Below are 23,012 nucleotides of genomic sequence, written 5' to 3' on the forward strand. Positions count from 1 at the left end.
GTCAGGTGCCCTGTTTTCAATGGGAGTTGTCAGTTTTGGATTTTAGCTGCAGGCTCGGTCCAGGATGTCTTCCGGGAGGAACCAACAACTGAGCAGGTAAGTTTGAGGGCTCGGAGACATATGTGCACCTCTGGTTCTCTTCTTCAGGGCGCAGGGCGGCTGGATGCAGGGGTGTCCTTTGAGATCTGATTTCACCTTACCGGTCCACTTGTGGTTGGGGGGGTTGGTTCTCTGTGCAGAGGCTGCAGGCGACGTCAGGGAGTCCTGGAGGGGTCAACCCACTTGTGGACTCAGACTCTAGAGCACTGGGACACCTTGCTGAGACTGGTGAGCCACTCTGACTCGAGCCATAGGCGTTGGGTGCAGTAGTGGTTCCAGGCGTCCGGTTTCTTTGTCCTCAGCAGGCTAAGAAAGCCTGCTCAGAGTCTTTCTTGGCTGTTTCTTTTGAACAGAGCTGCTGTTCACAGGAGATCCGGTCTTTGTTGAAGGCAGTCAGTCCTCCCAGTGGTTCTGGAGGTCGCTGGCTGCAGGACAAGGCTGGTGTGTACCAGTCAGGGAACCCACCAGAGGCTGGTCGTTTTTCAGTGGGCATCTCTAAGATGCCCTCTGAGTGCATTATAAAATAAATAACACATTGGCATCAGTGTGGGTTTATTATGCTGAGACGTTTTCTACCAAACTTCCCAGAATTCAGTAAAGCCATTATGGTGCTGTGGAGTTCGTAATGACAAACTTCCAGACCATATACTCTTTATGGCTTTACTACACTTACCATGTATAAGAATTGACTTAGACACTGTAGGGGTACAGTGATCATGCAACTGTACCCTCACCAGTGGTATAGTGCACCCATCTAGAGGGTGCCTTACCTATACCATAGGCAGTGGACTGCAGGCATGGACCACAGAAATGTGTGCCAAGTCGACACTTTACTTTTCTCTGCACCAAAACGCGCAGTCTGCAATTGAAGTGTGTGTGTGTGTGTGTGTGTGTGTTAAGGTACAGGACCTCTAAAGGTGACACAATACGTGCTGCAGCCCTTAGAGGCCTTCCCTGATCACAGTGCCCTTGCTACCCATGGTACCTTTTACAAGGGACTTCAATGTGGCCAGAGAAGTGCCAATCGGGGGTACAAAGGTACAGTTTTTGGAAAGAACACAGGCCCTGGGAACCTGATTGGCAGGGACCCAGGGCACATCACGTCAAAGTGCATAAGAAATCTGGCAAAAAGTGGGGGTGGGTTACTGCAACAGAAACCCAGCTTCCTACACCACCCAGGTACATGCTGGTTAAACGTTGATGTTGTGTCGGGGGTTAAAAAGCACAGCGTTTGATCCCAAACATGAAAGAAATCATCCGGGCCACCATGGAGCTGGACATATAGGTAATGCCCAAATGCCAGCCCGTGTTATGCGATGGTCTGCCGGTCACTTGAGGTAAAATTATGTTTACAATGCTACCACAGGGCAATATATGTTTCCACACATATTCCCACACATATAATATAATGCACCCTTCGTCCTGGGCTATAGGAGGCCTGCTTTAGGGGTGACTGACATGTTAGATGCAGTGAGGTGACCTTATCACACATGGCGTGTGCAGGGTTGAATTCGAGCAGGCAAGCTGCTCATGTAGGGCAGACATTGCAGACCTGTAGACTTTGGTTTTACTCAGGTCACTTAGGGCGGCACATTAAGTGCTGCAGTCCTGGCACTCCTTTTACATCCGTGACATGGGTACCACTGATACCATAAACTAGGGCCTTAGAGGGGTGCAAAAGTACTCGCCAATTGGGTGTAGCAATTCACATTTACAGTTTAGGGGAAGAGCACTGGTGCTGTGACCTGGTTAGCAGAACCCAGCACACTTTCAGATCAATTACTACAGCAGCTAGCAGCAAAACATTGGGGGAAGGGGGGGGTCATTAAAAAAGTCCAGTTTGTTACAGCTCGTTTAAATTTGTAGGCACATCCAGGAGGTCAAACATTTCCAACACCTAATGTGGCCTCTCTTCTGCACTTTCCCAACAAAATAGGATACTTTAGACCCATATTCAAGGAAGCAGGTGGGTGTGCCTGTTCCATCATTGTACCTAGATTTAAACACAAGTATGAAAATGGCAGCATGGTCTTGGATTCTAGTGCTTTCCATGTGGCATCTGGCCCGGAGGCTGGCACACTGTGCTACTGCTGTGCCTGGCCTTTGGATGGGGTTCTGACCTATGCAAGTTGCTGGGGCCTGGTAAGTGAGGTGGTAATCCAGGCTTTGATCAGCTGTTCTCTTGAGGCAAATAAGGAACATTTTGTGTTTCTTCACACAATTTTGTCCCCAAATGTCAGACAATCCAGGCTGTTCCCTGAGTTACTGGTGTTGACATCACTCACCTGGTTGGTGTATCAAGCTCTGCTGCTTTAGTCATGGGCTGGTTGCTGTTGTGCACACAGAAGGTAGAATGTACAGTTTATAGAATGTGTTCTATATGTCACTGAGGCTCTTAGATGGTCAGGTAGGGACTTTCAGCTTTGACAGATCCTTAGCTCTTCATTGTCAGCTCTTCCATGATGTATAGGTGACACACCTAGTATCACTGTGATGCTAGCAGGTATCAAAAGCAAGGTGATTAACTGATTGTCCCATTCCAGCCTAAGTAACTTGCTTTCGGTTCCTATCCTGTGCCTGCTGGTTCCAGCTCCAAGGTGACATGATTACTTAACAGGTGCCTTCTCATCAAGGTTACAACTGCAATTAGGATACGTATTAAAGACTGTGGCTCAATGCGGTCCCTGAGTTAACTCAGTAGCCTTTGAAGAGACATACAGCGAGCCATCTTGGTATAGTTCATGCTTACCTCCTCCCTATTGCCTGAATCAAACTACTTCCTTGAAGTATTGCAAAGACAGCTAAAAGTGATGTAATTGCTGCCAACATGGGGAAAGAAGCCCAGAGACAATCCAAATGCATTTGCGACACCAAAACGTTAATGAAGCATAACAAATGGGGGTAATCTGATGAGAGGGTGAGGATACTTGAGGCTCCTGGATCATTATTTGTTGGGACAGAAATGTTCCCTGCATTGCCCAGTAGGCTGCGTATCCCTGCCCTGAGTTCCCCTTAAAGTAGGCATCAGTAGATTTTTCGTTATTAACCTCAGCACACATGAAAATCATGCACACGTATCGAGGGCCTCTGTGAAATGGTATGAAGCCCAGATCAGGGCTCAGAGGTTTGCAAAGACATACCAAGTGTACCTTTTTTATGAGAGTGACTTCTGTCATTTCAACACGCTGGTAAGAACTGACAGTGGTGGCAACACTAAGGAATGTAGAATGAGCAGGTTTCGTTGACCTATTGCCTTCAGTGGGAGATTTGCCTATAAGCCTCTCCTATTTTCATGGTTCTGTCAATTCCTTTCAATCAAGCCCTTCGGTCCATGCATATGGAATATGGTTTCCACATGTATGTTTATGCTGCATTGATTAGAGGTGGATGAGCCACTGAAAGCTCGAGCCTGGAGCCCTGATCGGACTCATCTCGAGGTCCTTTCGGAACCTCAAATCCATAACGAGCCAATCTATCATGTGGCTTCTGCCTACCTTCCTCCCACTACCCAGAATGTGGTGCTACAGCCAGTGCTGCCGGCTTTGGAACTGTGGAACCAGATTAGAATCCTGGTGTTGGCTCAAAATCCGGTGATTATAGGCAAATCACTTAATATTCCCATGCCTATAAGCAATGAATGTGGGCTTGAGTGATGAAAGGGTGCTCGTCTGAAGCTCTCCAATTTGGCATTTGGGTTGAGTTCACACTGTATAAAAACTGCAAAAAATGCACAAAGAAAAACAAAACCTTAAAACAAAAAAGATAACCATTTCCTGGCTGATTAGTACAAAGTGAAACTGGAACACCTGAATAAATTGCAGTTTCACCACTTATATTGTGTGATCTTAGGCAAACATTTTATTGAAGCAAAACTCTTAATTTATTAATGTCAACGCTCTACATGTTAAAATACACTTTTTGAATTCTGAAGCAACTTTATCTTATCATATTTTATGTGATGTTTGTTGTGTGATTTACATAGCAAACACTTTCAGGGCTCAGCTCGTGCACTGGCTTTAAGGTTGGAGCCAGACCCTTGGCTATCCCTGGAAATCTACTGGCTCGCCCACCTCTAGTACTGATGAGACAAGTGGGTATTGAGTATGCATGTGATGCTTAATGAATACAAACAGTAATCTATTTTGGGACTCCTGTGTGTAAGTATGATCACAAGGAGAAGATTGAGGATAAACCTGCCAGACAGGGATGTGGATTGGTAGAAAATCAAGGAACATTCATGGGCTCATTTTGAGGAGGGCCAGGATCATCTTAAATGCAGGGATAGCACAATTAGCTGAACACTCACCGCTGCAACAAAGCCGGGGAGTGTCAGGTCACAAGCTGGAATGCCGGCAAGACTGGTTCAGTTTTCCAGCCTCCAGAAGATCAGTAATTGAGTACCATGAGTGGGTAATCGCAACATCTGTTATTTACAATGCTTAAAAATGGCAAAACTGTGGTATGAAGTGATACATACATTTTTTATTATTATTACTACTACTACAGTGACTACCTAAAGTTCGCTGCTTCCACTTTTGCATAACTTATGCGGCACTCTAAGCCTATAGCCACTTTGTAGATATAGTTCAGATTCCCAGTGATCCAAGGAATTCCTTTGAATTTTTCTCACCGAGAACTTTGCCACCACTTGACGGATCTCCACAAAACTTTACAGACATATTGCTTTTTCTACATTGGAGGATGATGTAAAGTTTTGCGGTGCTTCGGTAACAGGGGCAAAGAATAAAAAAGGGTCTTTAAATACATGTTTTCACCAATGCATTTTCCAGAGACTTTGTACTCTAGCATAGCGGGAAAACGGGAAGTAATTTTTTTAATGAAAGTTATCAGGTAAATGGTTTATGATGTATAAATGATCCTTTTTGTTAGTAGATGCACTTTGGTTAAATACATTTACAGTTATACAGTATAAAAAATTAGGGATATAATGGGCCGCGGAAATTTTGCTGCATAACGTGGTACATGCTGATGACAAGGCAGTATACGATTGGCTAATGGCTGCCTTTACAATAGTAAAAGGCAGTCATGTTGTTTTTAACACACTAAGGCGGTGTACTGGGTTAGGGTCTTGGATATAGGTAAGTAGTAGGTTTTATATGGTTTCCCTACCTATCACCACTTTATTAAAGTGGTAATAGGTAGTGGCGTTGTGGAAATCGCAGAAATTACAGTTAGCATAAGCTGAAGCCATTTTGTTTGTGGCATCCATTTTAGTTAGCCATGTGCTCGCTATGTGCTTCTCCCGTCTTCACGGTTGCCTGCCCTTGTATTTCGCTTGAGTCATCAACTATAATTAACTCTTTCAGCATTGAGCCAGAGCAATGTGTGATCAGAAAGGCCTGTAGCTGCCAGAATGCATCTGTCTTAGTGTGTAACTGTCAGGCTATTCTAACTGATGTAAGGGTTTTTGTTACACCTACTTACTGTCGACTAAGTAGTTTCCAGTTGTCCATATAGGTGAATAGCTATTCTTGTGTATACTTGTACCGCCTCTTTTTGAGTCTTCACGCTTACGCAGCTATAAACTGGCCATAAAAGGCCCATGGTTTCTGTACTCCTTGGACTACCTCCAACAGTGGCCTGAGGGTGCAGTTTTGACGTAGTCTCCCTCATGAGAGGTTAATAAATCTATTTTCTTTGATGTTACAGCTTCCGTGCCAATCTTTACTCTGTTAGTCTAAGGACTTAATGACAAAAAGGGCGTACCCCTGCAGCAGTGGCCCCCTGAAAAGGCTCACTCCCACAGCGTGGCCAGGCAAGATGGCCAGCAGGACTTGCTTCTGAAAGGCTCCTCGCGGCCCTGGCAATACCCTGCATAATCTTGCCATACCTACCTCTGCTGTCGCCCCACACTCACTCGGCGCCTTGGGAAAGCCGGCTGCAGGATTGAAGAGGTGGGGGTATCACCTACATCGCCTTGGAAGACTGCAACCTATGGAGACGTTTGGAGCCACGGCCTTGAGAGGCCCGGGCCGCGGAGCAGAGCTTTGGACATCACATGCCCGACGCAGCTCCTCTGAGTGGCCCCCAGGGGTGATGGGGTGCGGGGGAGCCCCCTGTCCTGGAGTCTCGCATGGGAGTCTCCCTCGTGCCTGCAATTGTTGGTGTTGCATTGAGCCCTGAACCCCAGCTGTGTCTTGGATCTGGTGGGCGGGTTCATTGGAGTCCTGGATCCCGAAGACGCTTCCATCCTCACGGATAGCAGATGCAGTGTGCCCTGGAGGGAGGCAGCTATTCCTGGAGCTGCTCCCTCATCGTCCTGAGGCTGCACTTGGTTGGACTTGAGTGGGCATTCGCTGCGGCGAGGTGGCCAGATCATGGTGGACAGCTAGGCCCTGTCCCTTTGACTGTGGACAGGCGGCTGGGCTGGAGTTGCTGGAGAGCAGGGCCCCCCGCTGTGATGCACTGAGTTCATGCGGGAGGGGTCCTTCTCTTTGAGTCGTGCTGGCCTTCGTAGCCCTGGGGAAGTATAAAACCGGAGGGTCCATGGACATCCTGGCCTAGACACTGACCTTATAGCTCAACCTGGTTCCTATTCGTGGAGGGGGCCTTGCTACTGGATTGGCCCTCAGGGCCGCGGAACGAGTGATCAAGTTTGTGGCCCATCTTCACATGCCCACCCCTAGGACAGTGAGCATCAGGTGGGCCCTAGCTGAGGTCCTTTGCAAGACAGTGGGAGCTGCTGCCAGGGGCATACGTGCTTGGTCTCCCCTATGTACTGTATCTCTTGCGGGCTGGGGAGTGAGTGACAGCCAGGCAGTGGGTCTTGGTTGGGGACTCCTACGTTCTCCGGGGTGGTGTCTCTGCCGCCCTTCGACCTGCTGTGGTGAGCATACGGGTCCCTCCCTAGGCCCCTCTCATGGGGAGGAATAAACAGACAGCCCCTTCGCAAGGGAACACCATGGAACAGTATACCCGGTGGTCCCCCTCGGCCCCCACGGGGCCGGGTCCGGACTTTCGTGACTCTGCCATTTGATTGCATATCCTTTCCATGTGTCGATTGCTTGCATTTTTTCCATATGTTCTTCCTCTTAGCCTTTCTCTATACTTTCCGGAGCTGCAGAGCGAATGGTCCTAGGAGGTTGCACGGATAGTACATTTGTTGCAGGGTATTATATGTATTGTTCTGTTTACGCTACTAGTGTGGGTTTTGCATTATCTACGGGCCTGGAGTGCCTCTTTTCCACACTAAGTGATAGGCCAGGTTTGTGGGTCCTGACAGCATAGTACTTGATGGATGTGAAGTATGAGTTATTGCTGTTATACTATCTGTCCAGGGTGGAAGAGTTGAGGGAGTTGTTTTGTTCGGTACTCCTACTCGTATTGGAGTGCTTGCAGAGCATGTGGGACTTTGAGTTACAACTTTCTAATGGATGAGATGGTCCCTGTAGGCAGCTGGTGGGGGTGGGAGGATTGGTCCAGTCGAAAAGTCATTGTAATCGGTCATTGCTGAATCTACAAATATCTTGACATGGAATTTTCTGGGCTTGAAGGGTTGCTCTAAAAGGTAGTTCCTCTAATGTCATAAGGTACAGATACCCTATCTGCAGGAAACCCATCTCCTGGGGGATGAGTCCCTGAAGCTGGGGAAGAAATGGAAGGGGCAATTGATTTCAGCTATTTACTCCTCCTCTGCTCGGGGAGTTGCCGTTCGGATTGCACCTGGGGTACCCGTCTGACATTCTTATAGTGAGGCAGACATGGAAGAACGCCATCACCTGATCTACCAGCCATTCCCAAAGTAAAATGGCATTTTTGGACGTTGAAGTTTACCCATCTGAGGATGGCTTGGTTACAACTTTATATAAAAAGCCAACTGACCGCAATAAAGCATTACACTACAAAAGCTATCACCCACGTAGTCTTAAGTATAACCTCCCGTACGGACAGTATCTTAGGATTCGCCGTAATTGTTATGACAAGGAGGAATACAGAAAACATGCGGAAAACCTTACAGCTAACTTGAGACAACGTAGCTACCCCAAAAAACTATTAAGAAAATCCATGAAAAGAGCGTGGTGGACTCCCCGAGAATGCCTTCTGGAGAGAAGGGAGAAAAAAGAATCAGAAAGAATGGTCTTTGTATCCACCTTTTGTCCGAACTCCAATATGTTGAAGAAAGTGGTAAAAAGCAATTGGCATTTACTAAAGAATCTAAACGAAGCATTCACCAAGGAACCACTCTTCGCCTTCAGAAAAAACTCAAGTATTGCCAATCAACTGATACGGGCAGCACTACCACAGACAAATCACCCAGATCTAAGAACCATGTTGAGGTTACCACCCATTCAGGGACACCATAAATGTGGGTCTTGTAATTGCTGTAGTACCACCGTTGAGGGGACACTATTCAGTCATAACAACATAGGATGGAAACATGAAGCATTTACTAACTGCAAATCAAGGTATGTCATATATAGTATCAGATGCCCATGTGGACTGATCTATATCGGCAAAACAAACCAGGAGGTTCGGACACGGATTCAGCAGCATAAATCAATAATCAACAAAAATATCCTGACGGCGCCATTTGTTAACCACTGGCGCTTACACAATCACAAGGAGTCAGACCTAATGTGGACAGTGATCTCAAAAGTAGAGAAAGACTTAAGAGGAGGAGATCTGGACCTCAAGTTATCTAAACGAGAGGCAATGCTAATTGTGAAATTTAATGCAGCCACTCATGGACTGAATGAGCTCACTGAAATCTACAAACTCAATTGAGGTAATCCGTACCCCTGTAACCATCAGATGAATTTCTTGCTTTAGAACTAATAAACACTGATCTGTGTAAGATCATGCATTTCCGACCATAGCCCACGAGTTCACGCATTGTATTGCTTCAATTGTGGACACGCGGCGAATTGTTTTAATTAAAACTACACCTCAGGTTTGGAGCCGTCTTCCACCACCTCGACAGAATCCCACTCAAACGGAATAGACCCAAGCATTTCAATGGGTTTAATTCTACCAGTGACCCAAACCAAAATGGCCGACACGGTTTTTGATGAACACTGTGAAATGGTTAAAAGCACCATCTAACGCTTGAACTATTACAAGACAGTACAGTTGATCCTCAAGATACACTATTTCAAAAGGCGCAACAATCAATACCAAATTGGCTGAAAAAATTAACATATATTTTTTTGAACACGTAATAGCGGAATCGAACACACATAGAGCGCACCCACAGGATTTAGAGAGTGATTTGTTGTTAAAAGTACCTATTTCAAAAGGACAAGGGTTGCCTATTTAAACTCCGAAGATGAAATAGTAGAATTCCACAACTTCCAGGATGCTTTGCGACACCGGAAGTAGGGTGTGAAACGAGACGTGGGACCGACGCTGCAATTGAATACAGTGCAAGGAAAACGGATTCCTTCCGAGTGAAGCGGGTCTGCAAAAATGCCTTCAAACTAGGTAAGCATGGCGGTTTGAGCACTGCTGAGACCGTGAGGACTGTGTTACACAACACAACGCAACTGGTGGATTAATCACCCGGGATCTCTTCCTCTTCCTTATAGAGTCCACCCGCCCTCTTCGATCCCTACACTCCGGACAAGCAGCCGTCAACAAACAAGTAAGCATCAGGTTCTGAAATGTTAGGACCTCTTCCTCAATTGAAATTACATAGGTAGTGAACCCTCATTCCCTCTTCACAGGTCAGGCTGCATCTGTCCCCCACAGGGAACCTCCGTGACCAGGATCACAAGTAAGTTCACTGACCAAATCCATAACTCTCGATACTTAAACACTGTGTATGTGGCGCTGATTGGCTCCTTTTTTATCCTGTACAGATTTTTGTTTCCATTTGGATGTTTTGTTGTTCCGTCGGGGAAATCCTTAAAACCCCTTACAGCTTTAACTCTTAGAGGTAAGAGAAGGCAGGTTGAGTGATGGAGGTTCGAGTAAGGTTACCATCATTTATGGCATGTCCCTAAAGAAAGGTTTTATTCTCCTTTCCCTACAGCTTTTTGTCCTGATGAGAACTGCCCCACCAGTGTGAGTTCGAAACGCGTAGACAATTGATGCCATCTAAACAAAAGGAGTAATCTAAACTTTTTGTCAACAAAAACTTTATTGATGGAAATGTATTGATTTTTATGGCTTACTGTGAATATTGTAATTCCAGTGTGTGTACATATATGAAAATATGAATGGCTGTGTATGTATGAGGGTATGATTGCTTTTGAACGTATGAAATCTTTATAATTTTGGAAGTGTGTAAAGGTTTGTGTGTTAACAATTTTGTAAATTTATATATTATGTATAGGAGGTCTTGTATTGTATAATGAATTGGTGAAATAATAACCAAATGTCTTTTTTGAAAAAGAAAAATTAAAAATAAAACATAAGATTTATTCAGATTTGACTGTGTCAATGGACCATAGTGTATAATCCATATGGTTTCTGAGATTTAGGAACAAAACAGTGAGACAGTAGTGGCATCTCTTTGTTCAATAGTATTTTGTGGCTCAGCCTTGCTGTTGGGGGCCCAGACCCAGTGGTGGTTTTTCGGATCACCTGGTCTAGGGCAAGCTGGATGGTAACGCCACTACACTTCTCAATATTTATGGGCAGCATTATGACTGCATTCAGGATCTCCTGGAAGATAGTTTTGGGGCTTCGGAAATTTGGGGGTGGGGGGGGAGGATTACAACGGTCTCCTGGATAGGAAGCGCTAGCTGCTCAAGCGAGGTACTAAACCCCTGATTATGTTCTTCCTCGCAGTGGTCATTCGCAATTAGGGGGTCTGCAATCGCTGGCGGCAGCTGCACCCCGATGGTCGCGAGTATACCAGTCACTCCTTGACCAACACGTACAGTTGCTTGGGTCGCATACCGGTTTATTTTAGAGAATTGTTTTTTATATAGTGCAAACTTGACCCGAATCGGGGATCAGAGCGCTTTACATAGCACCAGATGCGTTACATGAGGACACATTCATTTTTTTTGTGAAGCACGGGAGATTAAGTGATTTGCCCAGAATCAAAGGATGTTCAGCATTGTTGCCGAGACTCAAACCCAGTTACCCAGATTCGAGGACGACCGCCCTAGCCATTAGGCCAACTCCCCGGTTGGTGGAATAGATGTACAAATTTGTCAGGCAGACGCATCTAGGGCGGTTTCTCTATGATCATGCACCAGTGCTGCTCAAATTACAATGGGGCACAGATGTGCACCGGGTACACAGCTGGCATATGCCTTCAGACCTCTTGGTGGACGCAGAGTGTCGTGACGCACTGGCAACATCCCTTATTGACTACTTGGATGTTAACTGGGGGTCTGCCACCTCTGGTGCCATGGATTGGGAAGTTCTCAAGACAGTCATGCCCGGGGCCTGCGTAGGAACCACCTTTGGCGTATGATGACCACTGAAGGCTGCTCTGGGGGTGCAGGAGTGTCGTTTGATGGATCTCCAGAGCACGGAAGGGGGTGCTACGGGCTCAGCAGGAGGTGCAGTCCGCCTGGGAATCCTTGGATAAGTACACGATCAGGGCATGCCATCACTAGTCACAGCGATATCCTTGGGGTCTTAGCAGAACACCTCAAGGGAGTGTATCGCGTGGGAGAGGCGGGTCGGTCCCCCCCATGGGATTGCTTACCTTGGCTCCGGATCATGTACAGGACTTTAAGAGTGAGATTTCCTTGATGGAATTGGATGCGGCCATCGGGGTTCTCAATAGATCCGAGGCTCCAGGTGGGGGTGGATTCCCTCTGAAATTTTATCAGACTTATTCCATCACACTTAGGGAAACATTTCTAGAGGTCCTCCAGGAGGCACAGCCAATGAGATACTTCTGCCTCCTAATGAAGCATGGGGGTGACACGGCTAACCTTTCATTATATAGACCCCTTACGCTGCTCAACATGGATGTCAAAATGATGTGAACTGTTAGCGTTGCAGTTGGGGGGGGGGGGGGAGTGATTTGGTGCACTAAGACCAATGCTGGGGGGGCGTGGCCTTGGCGTCAAGATGGCGATCGCACTCTAAGTGTGCTCTGGACCCCCTTCCGTCATCTGCCTGGCTCCTGCCTACCACGGTGGTCATTGACGCTCCTTACCTCATTGCTGAGACTCGCCGCCCTCCCGGTTGAGCATCAATACTTTCCTGGGGCTGACTGGTGCCTTCCTTGCCCCTGCTGGTCCCCCCGGGTTGGCGGCCTTGCAAACTCACAAGATGGCGGCCCCCTGAGCGCTCCTGCCCGATCGCCGTTCTGCCTGCTGGGCGGACTCGCACATACTCCCCTGCTGCCCTGACCTGTCTGAGGGCGGAATCGGGGGCCGCTGCGGGCTCCGGGGATGGAGAAGACGGAGAGGTGTGCCGCGCCGGTCCCCCTGGGGTACCGGTGGCCGATAGAAGATCCCCGGCTGCCCCCAGACTGGCGGGAGACCCGTAGGAGCCGTGAGGAGCCGCTGCGGCCTGGAGAGCGGGGGGGGCGCACGGGCCCCGGCGGTGGAGCTCCCCCCCAGAGAGTGCTGCTGTGTTGCGGCCGCCAGTGGGCGACGGCGGGGGTGACCGGCTCCCCGGCCGGCCTGTTGCGGAGGCCTGGTATGGGCCTTGCCGGCCGGAAGAGGAGCTGCTGAGAGAGACTGGCCCGGGAGGGCGCCGTTGCCCAGGCCTGTGTGGGGGCAAGCGGAGAGGGAGGTGGCCGGACCCCCCAGGGATCTGGGTGCTGATGCAGAGGTTTCCCCCGTCACTTGCTCCCCCCACCCTGCCATACGGGGGGAGCCGCACTCGAAGACTTGGCTCTACTTTGGTGCCTGGAGATCCCCGTGCACACCGCCAGCTTGTGCGTGCCGGGGAGTGGACGTGTGGCGGCCGGCCTGTGGGGGACTCCCTCTGGAATCACAGCAATCACCACCCTGCCCTTCGCCCGGCTGCAAGTGGCGGCGCACGGTCGCCTTCAAGACTGACCCTCCGTGGCGATCTGGTGAGTTGGAGCTCTATTACCTAGGGTGGGCTGCGGTGCACACTGGGGGTTCGGCCACCACTTCGGGTGGCGAGCTGAGCGGTGCTGTCCTGCCCCCCCTCTGAGCCCCCCCGACCGGCGGAGGACCTGGACTGCCATAGTGACCGGGTGGGGGTCCGTGGCGCGACGAGTGGGCCCCCCCCCTGTGCTGGGGTGTTCCCTGGCCTTCGACCGAGGGTGTGCAGACATTTCAGTCCCTGGACCCAACTGAGGGACTGGCGGGCCCAAGCCTTCCCCCGGGGTGCCGCGGCGATTGACTCGGCTTTTGGTGACCCAGTGCAGACATGGGACTCTAACCCCGGATAAAGAGTCGCATTTGCCGCCCCCCACCCGCGGAGCCCTAGAGTGAGTGCGCTGGAGGCCTAGGGACGACCCATTTGGAATACCGAGAGGCTGAGGTAGCCGGTCCTGCGACCGTCCTCCTCATCCCGGGCTGAGAGACCCCTGCGCCTCCTGGGCTTCCCGGAGGGAGTTGAGAAGACCGACGTGGCTACCTTCTTGGAGATCTGGATCCGCTCCTGGATGCCTAAGGAAAGGCTCTCTCCATGGTTTGCAATAGAGCGCGCCCACCGATCTTTGGCCCCCAAGCCACTGCCGGGAGCCCCAGCCCGTCCCTTTATCCTCCGTGTCCTTAACTTCCGCGACAGGGATGCCATCCTCAGAGCGGCCAGGGACCTGGGGCCGTTGCACCACCAAGAATCCAAGATAATGGTGTTCCCAGACTACTCGAAGGAGGTTCAGTCTCAATGTCGCTCTTATGAAGAGGTTAAGCAGAAGCTTAGAGCCATGGATCTTCGCTATGGGCTCTTTTTCCCGGCCCGGCTCAAAGTGTTCTTCCAGGGAAAGACCCTTTTCTTCGACTCCCCGCAGGCGGTGTGGACCTGGCTCACGGAGGAGAGGCCCCTCCGACTACAAACGACCTGGTCCCCATCCCAGAGGGCTATACTGTGCCTAAGCCCAGGCACCGCAGAACTGGATCCCGAAGGAGAGTCGCACGCCGGGGTCACAGATCCGGCGACCCTCGCCCCCAGCTCGGGAGCGCAGCCTGACCCCCTACCGCCGGCTTCCTCTCTGAATGATCTGGGTGGTGCCCCCGGGCCTGTGGAAACCTTACGACGCACCATGTCGGACTCTGACCTGTCCGGGAGCCCGGTGATTCACGGCTCGGAGGGAGGCTCTGGACCACCATGATCAACGGTGCCGTTGAAACTGAGTGCTCCGGCCCGGGGCCCACTGCCCGTAGCCACGTCTTTGGCGCTGTGATTAGGCTCAGTCGGAGCCTACTGACCTGACCTGCTGGGATTCTTCCATTACCGCAACTTTGGACTAAGGGTTCCTCCTACTCTATCCCACAGAAACATGCCTAAATCTGAGTGTAATGCTTCTTTTACCCTGCAACACTTGTTTTGGATACTCTTCGTTTAACAATGTTGGTACTCATCCTATACTATGGAGGGGGGTCCTCCCTAATACTCTCTTGACTAGTGTTCTTGCTCCATGCTAACCGTTTTAGCTTAGCACCCTTCCCCTAGTGGGGGTTGTTTTTTGTTGGACTGGAATTTGGGGCGACAGATGCTTCCTGTTTTGAAGTGTAGGGTGGGGGAGTTGGGGGCTGTGGGTGGGTAAGGAGTCCGTTGATTCCTATTGGTTTGTTGTTTTTGGCCGCCTACGGGCCGCCCTTTGCCTTTGCTCTGTTCAGCCGCTCCTCGGCTAGTGTTGATGCCACTTACGAGTGGATGGTTGTAGCTCTCCTTCTACACGTAATGCAGTGGACGGGCTCACGCCCAACTCCCAGTTCCCATGATCCAATGTTTTGTTATTTTCGTCCGCCTAAGGGCCGCCATGGGAGGCAGCTGCGGGCGGCTGCCCCCCCCCTTCCCTTACCTTCCCCTTGGGCCCCTGATGCTTCTGGGCCACTGGTTGCCCCTGTTCGACTCCCGCTAACTCCGCGTGGCGCTGCTGGTCCTCTCTTCCTGGGAGTCCTCCCCGGCGATCCTCCGCCACCCCACATCTTCCTCTCCCCCGATGGCATACACACTGACTAAACCCCTTCACATTCTTTCCTGGAACGTTAATGGTCTCTTGGACCGTATCAAACGCAAGGCCATCCTCCGGGCGGCCCACCGCCATGCGGCAGATGCCCTTCTCCAGGAGACCAATCTCTTAGGCACACAAATGAAACTTCCTGGCCCGCTATGGTTTTGCGATGGTTTGGCACTCTGGGTTTACACGTGGGTCCCGAGGGGTAGCAATTCTGCTTAGGAGAGGCCTTCCTTTCACCCTCACCAGGGCCGAGACTGACCCACAAGGATGCTACGTGGTGATCTTGGGGACGCTGGAGGGATGTCCTCTAAACATCCTGACTCTCTACATCCCGCCCGCCCTCCTGCCTCCGACACTGCCAGGCTATGCCGATATAAATGGGGCTCCTCACTGCCTTTGGTAAGGTCTCAGGCCTTCTGGGTAATCTTAGGAAATCAATCTTGTTTCCATGTGGCGGTCTGATTGAGGTGCCTGCTCCCCGGGCTTGGCCTCCGCTGCGAAACGGAGTGCTCTAGATATTTGAGTATATGGGTTGCCCAAATCGAGGAATTGTATTGGCATCTGAATGAGGCATAGAGTTGTAGCAATATTCTGGAATAGGCTCCCCTTGTCAGTGATAGGTAGGGCTGCAGTGGCCAAGATGGTCTTTCTCCCTCACAGCCTTTATCAGGTCCAAAGTGCAATGTTTATGCTCCAACCACACTTCTTTTGCAAACTGTATAGATTACTTATTTCCCTGGGCTGGGCTGGGCTGGGTGGCAGAGTGGCACTATTGGTCCTCAAGCTCGCTATGGAGGATGGGGGTCTTGCTATCTCGGATATACAGAACTACTATTATGCGGCCAACTTACAACATTCGGCAAGACAGTTCGAAGAACCGGATAATTGGGAAAAGAGATTGTTCCTTGACATGCTGGGGGATGACACTTGGGTGCGCATACTGAAGCGAGGGTGGCAGTCCAAGCGTGCGGTCCGGTACTTGTTGTGGCAAACTGCGGCGATATGAGAGGTAGGGGTGTGGAAGGTGCTGCGCAGGGCCCCCTTTGATAGGGAGCTTTGTCTCTGGTTCCTCACTCCAATTACGTCAATTGATGGGGATATGTCCATGGATCAATGGAGAGCAGGGGTCTGCTGGGTGGTGGAGGACCTGTACACCAGGGAGGTCTTCATCATGTTCTAGGAGGGTCGGGAGACCTTTGAAGTGGGACTGGGCAAAATCCTTCATTAAGACAAGTTGGAGAGAGTCATGCGGAAGTTCAGGACTGGTTTCCCTGCGGCAGCCCAACCCTCCTGATGATGGGCACCCTGCTTTGATGCGGAGAGGGAAGGCATTTCATCTCCTCGTTTTACAAGGGAATCCAGGGTGACATGTTGAATGCCCCATACACTTCACTCTTGGCCTGGAAATATGAGTTGGAGGAGCCCAATGAGGATGTTGACTTGGCACGTGCATATGAATTGGTGGAGAGGGTGTCCTGCAGCCATAGGCTCAATTTGCTCCATTTTAATTTCCTACATCGCACTTATCTAACTCCTAGGCAATTGAACAGAATGAACCCCTCGAGGGACGCATGATGTGCACAATGTGGGTAGTTGGGAGCCACCTTCTTGCACTTGGCCTGGGCATGTGCTGTGATTCAGGGATTCTGAAGGGATGTGGTACCTAAAATAGTAGAGGCGATGGACACAGAGATTCCTCTGACTACAAAGGCCTGCCTCTTGGGGGTGGTTGTGAAACCAAGGGGGCGGAAGATTCCCTATAGGCTGGCCCAAGTTCCACTGCTCCAAGAGGCAAGTGGCAATCAGATGGATGGACACCTGAGTACCGTTGGTGTCTTCTTGGAAGCGGGATCGCCTTGAATGGGGGTGGCGGAGGAAATGCATATGCCTATTGTCAATACTGATGAGGGTGCCTCGGATGCGATAATGTTTTGGGGGTATCGTATCAATATATTTGCTGCGGAGGATGTGACTAGCTCGGAGGAGGCCTCTGACAAGGAGGGGTGATGTTTGAGTCTTTTGTACCTAGGTTATGTGACTATGGCAGCCAGACATGCATAATTTTAATATTCACTGTATATTTAGCTTGCCGACTTGGATTCGATGTGCTCTTGTCCCCTACTCGTTATATGCATATACTGGCAGATACATAAAAAAATCGGTATTCCAAGTCGTCATTAGCGAAAAATAAGGAATCGCTAATAAGGACATGCAAACCGCGATGCATTAATAAAATCGCTAAATATTACCGAATCGGTAAAAATCGGTAAAACGTTGCGAGATGACTGCGAGATACCGAATCCGCAAATACCAAATCCGCAAATACGGAATCGGTATCTGCGAAGTCGGTATTAGCGAAATCGGCAAAAACACGCGGCGCACCTGAGGCAGGCTCATGAGGTCACAACCAGGAAGCAGCTGAGCCCATGCTTCACTCGGTGCCCTGAGGAGCTCAGAGGAGGAGGCAGAGCACAGGAGCAGAGGAGCAATACACAGCCAGCAGTGACCAGGACCTGCACAGCAGTGCATCATGGAGAAAGAAGCACACAAAGGAAAGGACAACACCAGGAAGAGAAAACGCAAGTTTCTGACAAGGAACTTGATACTGATAGAGGGTGTCAGCAGCAGGCATGAAAAACTGTTTGGCAGACTGTTCCTGAAGGTGCCAGAGGCGGAGAAGCGCAGGATGTGGCTGTGCATCAAGGACAGTGTGAATGCTTTGGGAGTCACCCACCGCAGCACCGAGGACCTTAAAAAACGGTGGTACGACCTCCGCAATAGGGCTAAGGAGAAGATCGCGGAAAGGGTGAAGGATGCGGCTGGCACAGGTGGTGGGTCCTCAAATGTGACACCGAACACAGCCCTCGAGGACCTTGTGGAGTCGACCATCGAACCGGAAGCTGTTGTGGGGGTCCCCCAACTGGACATCTCAGGTGCTGCGGAAGGCGGACAAGGTAAGATGCATGCCAGCGCAGATATGCAGCGTCTTGTCAACCCCTGCCCATTTCCCCAAGCCAAACACAGTGCACAAGTAGCCGTGCCTAAAGCACAATCCCTCAACAGAGTGATGCTTCATGAGAGTTGTAGTCATAACATGAAAGGGTTCCTGTCTGACCCCTGAGGTGCATGACATGAAAACAGCAGTCAAGGTCCAAATATCAGTTCCCATATGTCCTTTATGTAGATGACTAAAGCATAAAATTACAATATCCACAAATTCATAACAATGCTCTGTTTCACACACAGATGCCTCCCCCATGGAATCAGATAGCAGCGCCCGCCTAGTCATCTGTGAGACCCCAGTGGTGACAGATGAGGAGAACACGCTGGAACATGGAGGCAGTCCTTCCCCTTCACCACCTCTGCAAACATCACCACCAGCACCGCGGACAAGAACACCACCACCACCACCGCAGACAGCAACACCAACACCACCACCGCGGACAACAACACCAACATCACCTCCACCTCCACAAGTCCTGGCAACCACACATAGCCGCAGGGCAAATGTCCCCTCCCTGCAGGAAATGGAGACGGAGCTGAGGCCAGCAGCCACAAATGTACAGCAGCAGGCGGTCGTCACTCAAACCGCACGAACAGCATCACGTCTGCGAGCTAGACAGCGGGCCGGATCCCTGGGTAGGGCTGCAGCGACAACAGCAGATCCTGCAGATGTGTATGGTGTCGTGGAGAGCCGGATGCTGCGTGTTCAGTGCCTGCAGGCAAAACACATGGGTGCAATGAAAATTAGCATGGCAAGGATGTCCTACAGATTTACTGCAATGACTGACGCAGTGCGAGAGCTGACCACAGCCGTTGCAGAGGGCAACAATGACATTAAGGTATGCCTACAGGAACTAACACGCGCTGTTGTTGCAGGCCAACGGAGTGAGCGCAGGAGACATGAGCAGTACTCACTCAGTACCAATGCCACAATTAAGGCCATCAAGAAGCTGTGCAACAGCACAGCTGTGGTAGCCCGCAGATCGGTGTCCCTGCAGGTGGACATGGGCCATTATTGTGGGAATGTGGCAAGGACCCTCGAGAGAATGACCACTGCAGTGGAGCACCTGCAGTCTGGAACTGCCAGTATCAGCAGTGCGGGAGGGGATGAGGTGAGTGAGGCAGCCTCAAGTGTGAGCAGCGTCACCATGCCTGAGACAAGCGAAAGGAGGTGCAGCGCGCGCAGTGCACCAGCCACTGTGAGTGATCACGGAGATGTTGAGGAGTCACGGGACAGGAGGCTGGGTGTCCGTGGCAAACGTAAATAGCCATGATGCAATGGCTCCCTGGCCATGGTGAGGTACCCATGGGCCAACTGTAGTGCCACATGCAGCACCGGTGTTGTCAATGGACATTTTCTCTTTTGTTTTCATTTACGCTGCATCATGTTTCTGTTACATTAATCAGCACCAGTCAGGTGTTAATGGGCATTAAACCCGTGCAATGCATATCATCTTGTCATGGTTCTTTCTTACCGGTCTCAGAAGTGATGCCGTGTGATGTATGTCCGCCTCCTTTGACCTTCTGCTGTGTTGGGCACATGTGCCTGTCGGTGTGGGGGGGGGGTGTTGCTGTGCACGTAGCTCGTCCTCAACGTACACCTCTATGGGTATCCCCCTTCTTGTTGCGATGTTATGCAGGATGGCACAGACAGCTATGATCTTGCAGCAGGTCACTGGGTGGTACTGCAAGGCACCTCCTGTCTTGTGCAATATTCTGAAGCGACTCTTTAGGATGCCGGATGTGCGCTCTACAACATTTCTTGTGCTGATGTGTGCTCTGTTGTAGCGCTGCTCTTGTGGTGTTGCTGGGTTGAGGTAGGGAGTGAGTAGATACTCACGCAAGGCGTAAGCGCTGTCACCTGCAGGATGGGGAGAGAATGGTTAGCGGCATGAATGCTATGGTACATGTGGGGATGGATTAAATGGTGTTGCATCAATACGTGCCTAGTAGGTGTCCAACTCCAAATTCACCGTTGATCAGGCGCCTGTGGATGCCACTGTGACGGAAGATGTATGCGTCGTGTGTGCTCCCTGGGAATTGGGCTACGAGGTCCGTAATGATGTGCTTGGCATTGCACACAACCTGCACATTAATGGAATGGTATGACTTCCGGTTGCGGTAGATGTTTTCGGTGGCTGAGGGAGGACAGATGTGGACATGGGTGCAGTCGACACCCTATCACATGGGGGAATTGTGCCACCTGGTAGAACTCACGGTTGGTGCGGTTCAACTGTTGGGGGTCGTGGGGAAGGTGATGTGGTGATGTATCGATGCTAGCATGGCGTCCAGGAACCTGTGGAAGAAGCGTGATAGTGCGCTTTGCGACACGCCTCCGGCTTCTGCTATTACCCCCTGGAAGCTTCCAGACGCCAGCAGGCTGCATAGGACCTGGACATGGGCTGGTACTGCGTGGGTCCTAAGGGTCTGGTGCTGGAGTAGTGGTTCCAGATCTGCTATTAGACGCATTATCATGGCACGGCTGAGTCTGTACTTATCGTACACCAGCTCCTCTGTTTGCCCGAGCAATGTGATGTGCACCTTGAAGACCCTATCCTGGATCATCCTCCTTCGCTGGGCCAGGGCATTGATTCTCCTCCTCAGAGCAAGCACGTAGGGGGCAGCCATTTTGGTTGACTAACAGGGTTTCCAGGGTCATTTTGAAGGGTTACTGATTGGCAGCACCTGTCAGAAAAAAAAAATCTTTGAGATTCCCCTTAATTTGCTCATGCTAAATAGTGATTTCTGAGCTTTTCGGTATTTGCGATTTTTGATGCATTCCGTTGCGATTCCTTAATAGCGAATCGGTATTTCCGGGTCCTGCTTTGGTATTCGTTATTTCCGATAGGCTGGATAGCCATTCGGTAATTCACCGAGGGGAATTTTTTAGCGATTCTTTATTATTTACCGATTTGTGTTGATGCATTGCATTTAGGGGTTTTGCGGTCGGTATCGGCCTGTTTTACCGAATCGCTATTTAACCGGGAGGTATTTTGCTTGATGCATCTGCCTGTTGGTGTTTAAGTTTAGTCATGTGAATCGCTATTCTAAATGTATCGTCATGTGAATGGAGCCATGCACTGCTTGTGTGGTCTTTGCTTATTATTTTGTTGCATAAAATCAATAAAAAGAGTTTAAAAAAGTGGTAATAGGTAGGGAAAATGATTTATATTTTTATATATTTTTTTTGTTTTTTAAAGTTTAGAGTACTGCAGTACTACTTAGAAAGTACCGCGGTACTTTAAACACAAAAATAAGTAAAAGAAAATGAAATAAAATTACAAATACACTGTACTACACAATATTCAACAAATATAGTGTTTTTAAGATTTTTGACATTTAAATTTTTTACAAAACAAATTTCGAACTACTGCTGTACTACTTAAAAGTTAATACGCTACTTACAACAATTGGTTTTTTAATGATAAGAAAACACAACTGCATTATATTGAAGGGGAAAGATACTGTAGGACAGTGATTTCAAAATTGTTAACATATTATTTTACATTTTTACACTTAGTCTGGGTTCTGGGTTTTAAGGGGAATTATAGTGTAGTACAGTTTACTTAAATCAATGAAAAAAAGGTTAAAAGAAGAAAGCACACTAAGCATGGTCTTAACTCTATTTTGCACTTTTAACGTTGGAAGGGCAAAATATTGTTTGGCCCACGCTTACTCTGCGGGGAAATATAGTGTATTACAGTGTACTTTAAATGTTTTTTTTTTTAAATACATGAAAAAATATATTACAAAAGAAACGCCACTGTACTACACTATATTTACCATTAAAACCCAAAATGCAAACTAAGTGCGGGCTAAACAATATGGTACCACCACGGTACTCTGCAAACTTTTTTCAAATATATAAAACAGCAACTTTTACATAAATATATATATATATATATATATATATATTACCTACTGGCGGTCGCCAGTAGGTATATATAGTTAGGATTTTTTCTCTATGGGTTTTTTGAAAATTCTATGTCTAATAACTTTGGCGTTTGTGGACGGAATTGGCTGAAATTTTCAGGAAAATGGCACATTTTGTTTCTGAGCAGCCCTTGAAAATTTGGGGGGGGTTCGTCCAGTGGGGGCCGAGAAAAAAGGGGGGTCCCAAAACGTGTTTTTAACATTGAGTTTTCCATAGGGCGGTTGGCCTCACTTTTAGCCCGAACGGCTGAATGGATTTGCACGAAACTTGGCAAAATTGTAGGGACTGGTAGCCCGATGTGCCTTTTGTAGGTCTCAATATATGTGCTCCAGTGGATTTTGAGAAATTAACGTTTAAAAAAAGATATATATCTGTAACAGCGGACCGGGCAGCGGCCCAGGACGCGTACTTTTCGCGCAACGGAGCTTTGTGAAGCGAAGCTGATTGGTTCTCTGGCGTCTGTCAACATTCCAAACAGTCCGTAGCGGCCGCCATCTTGTGTCTCGGTAGGATCGAGAGACAAGAGGAGGCCAAAGCGAAGGGGCAAATGACCATAAGGGGGAATAGTAGATCCTCGCTGACCCCCTAGGTTTGATGTGGAGGTTTTAAAAGGGCCCCGCGGGGCAAAAAAAAAAAATAATAATAATAATCGAACGGCTGAATGGATTTGCACGAAACTTGGCAAAATTGTAGGGACTGGTAGCCCGATGTGCCTTTGCTAGGTCTCAATATATGTGCTCCAGTGGATTTTGAGAAATTAACGTTCAAAAAAAGATATATATCTGTAACAGCGCTCCGCTTCGCGTAACGGAGGTTTGCGAAGCTGATTGGTCATTCTGTCACTGGGCTATAGTTGGGCTACATCTGGCTGATATTTGGGCTACATTTGTTTTTTTGTGTGTCTGGCGGCCATCTTTGGGCTACATTGGGCTACATTGG

The 23,012-nt window shown here is 49.3% G+C and overlaps 1 protein-coding gene across 1 annotated transcript in view; it reads right to left on the minus strand.

Annotated features, from left to right (window-relative positions):
• Positions 1 to 23,012, minus strand: part of PI4K2A (phosphatidylinositol 4-kinase type 2 alpha) — a 243,754-nt gene that overhangs the window by 98,598 nt on the left and 122,144 nt on the right. The window lies entirely within an intron of this gene.

The sequence above is a fragment of the Lissotriton helveticus genome, chromosome 5_1 (genome assembly GCF_964261635.1).
Source record: "Lissotriton helveticus chromosome 5_1, aLisHel1.1, whole genome shotgun sequence".
Taxonomy (NCBI): Eukaryota; Metazoa; Chordata; class Amphibia; order Caudata; family Salamandridae; genus Lissotriton; species Lissotriton helveticus.